The following is a 2500-nucleotide window of genomic DNA, read 5'->3' as shown; positions in this document are numbered from 1 at the left end:
GGTTCGTTCCTTCGATGTTTTCATCTGCACTTACCCCCGTTGACGGTCAAAAATATTATAAATTTACGGAAATCACAACACAGTTATTTTGGTGAATGTCATGAGCGATCGGTCAATTAAACTACCACTGTAATCTGAAGTCTTTCGACATTCATTCGATGGAGTAAATTCTCTTCAAAGCTCGTCAAGCTGACAAACTCTTCCAGAAGTGAGAAAACATCATGTTTTAAATTACTGGAGTTGCGTGTTTTTGTTTTTGTTTTTGTTTTTATTTTTTTTATCGGATGATAACGGCACCAGGTCTGCTAGCTTTTCTTCAAGCGAGTTTTTTCTTGTTTTTTAATTTTACAAGAAGTGGGCCTTTTTAGTTTTAATAATGAATTGGCAGCTTTAAAATAGAAACAAGAATCCGGATTTGGATTTTCCCAACAAAACGCACCTAAATTTCCGAGAAAATCCACTGCACCGTGACTTGGCTGGAATTTAATTAGACTGATTGTCTCGCACTGCACGCTGTCAGTCGGCAAATATTGTCATTTTAAAAATTATATTTCAGTCGCTTGTGTAAGCAGAAAAAGTCATGACGTTATTTACAGACGCAACTAAAATGAAGCGGAAAACGTTGTCACGCTACGTTACTTTGGCCTCATAACGTTATCATTTTCTCTCAGGAGCTCTCTGCTACACACTTTTTGGTATAAAAACTCAATTTATCATCAGAAAAGAGGAACCAACGGTGCTTGCTCGTCGGGCAAGCTACGATAAGAAAACGCTAGCCCGACAAGTCATTCCACTGGCCCCAGGCTATCGAACAGCACTTTCGTCGCGCCCTGAATTGGAGTCACTCTCTTTCCTTACTAAAAGCATCTCATAAATAAGGCACTCAAACTTTCCACAGCATTTCTTTAAGGTGGTAAATTGCTCGTGAAGATTGTTGGATCTTTGGTTGTGTCTGTCATTCTGGGGCCGGTTGCTGGAAGCTTGGTTAGCGCTAACCGTTGGTTAAGAGGTACCAAAACCTAATAGGTTTCCATGGTATTTAACGCCGGTTAGTGCTAACCATGCTTCGAGCAACCCGGGCCAGGTGTTTACCGATGGCAGAATATTTATGCTCCTCAATGCGTAGGTGGAGATGACGGCTGGTGTAGCCTATATAATTGGAATCACACAAATTACATTGAAATTCATACACAACGCATTGTTGATTTACAAGTGAGGGCTTTGTTTCCCTAAAGCCGATGATACACGGTCGATCAACAAATGTTGCAGCTCTTGTTCAACAGATGTTGAACAGTGTGTCGTGTCATGTTGAATGTTGAAATATGCCATTCAACACATTGAATGTTGTTGAACGATGTTGAACGAAAATAAAGACCAGCTCTATTCCGTTCAACACGTTTGTGCAACGTTGTTTAACATTTGTTGAGTAACAAATGTTGCAAGATGTTGAACCGTGTATCATCGGCTTAAGTTTCAAATCTTCGGAGATTTTCTTACTTGTAAAAACTCGTTGTAATACACGGTGGGTGTTCTTTCCAAAGTCGCTTAGTTGCCTGCGCACGGAGTCGGCGGATTTCTGATCTTTGAAACGCAAGGTTATTAGTACAGGGCTGTTGACTGGCTTAAGACGGCTTTGGTTTTGGCCTTGGGATGCGTGAAATTTCTTAAAGGTGGAATCAGTAGGTTTTCCAGGATATTTCAGTTTCAGAAGCATTTTTCTTAGATTATGGCATTCTTCGGAGAAGAGGTCCGGTGAGGATGACAAGCGTTTAGCGCGATCAAGCATAGTTCTTATTAGCGATCCTTTATATCTATAACACCAATCATTTCGGGTTGACGTATCTTCCCATCTACCAAAAATGATGTCAACGCATGTCATGCCAAAAATGTGAAACAATCCGCTTTAGTTTAACTGTCACAGAGGACTGAAAATCAGAAAAAACATCCGAATCATTGTCCGTTTTCATGTACTAGAGACATATTATCCGTCTGAACGCACTTGGGCAAGACCTCCTCAGTAATTAACATGACAGAATGGAACTATTCTAACTAACGAACGCCTGAGATAATTAGAGAGTCGGAAACTGGAAGAGATGAAATAGGAGAAAAGGCCGAAAAGAAGACAGATTACAATTCAAATCTTCAACATGAATTTCGTAGGAAACAATAAACATCTGCGTTGTACATTGATAATTCTTACAAATAACTAGTTTGAAATCATTTCTTTAAAGTAGGCAAGAGAGTTGGCAGAAACAACATCGAATTAGGAGAATTGTAAAACTTATTATAACCTTGATAAAAAGCGCGGAGAATCGTTTAGTATTAGTTCTGCAGTAAAGCAATTGGAAGGTCTTACAATTTCTTGTATAATAGGAATGCATTTGAATTTTTCAGTAATACAATTTTGTTTAAAAATAGAAGATTAACCAGGTTTTGGTGACATATTCACGTAAAAAAGCGTTCTCTCCAAGCCTTTAAAAGCTAAGATGTAAATGCGCGA

The 2500-nt window shown here is 39.0% G+C and overlaps 1 protein-coding gene across 1 annotated transcript in view; it reads left to right on the top strand.

Annotated features, from left to right (window-relative positions):
• Positions 1-2500, top strand: part of LOC138042263 (uncharacterized) — a 20405-nt gene that overhangs the window by 8960 nt on the left and 8945 nt on the right. The window lies entirely within an intron of this gene.

Source organism: Montipora capricornis, chromosome 3 (genome assembly GCF_036669925.1).
Source record: "Montipora capricornis isolate CH-2021 chromosome 3, ASM3666992v2, whole genome shotgun sequence".
Classification (NCBI taxonomy): Eukaryota; Metazoa; Cnidaria; class Anthozoa; order Scleractinia; family Acroporidae; genus Montipora; species Montipora capricornis.
The sequence above is the reverse complement of the archived record's forward strand: the minus strand, read 5'-3'. Positions and strand labels throughout refer to the sequence as shown.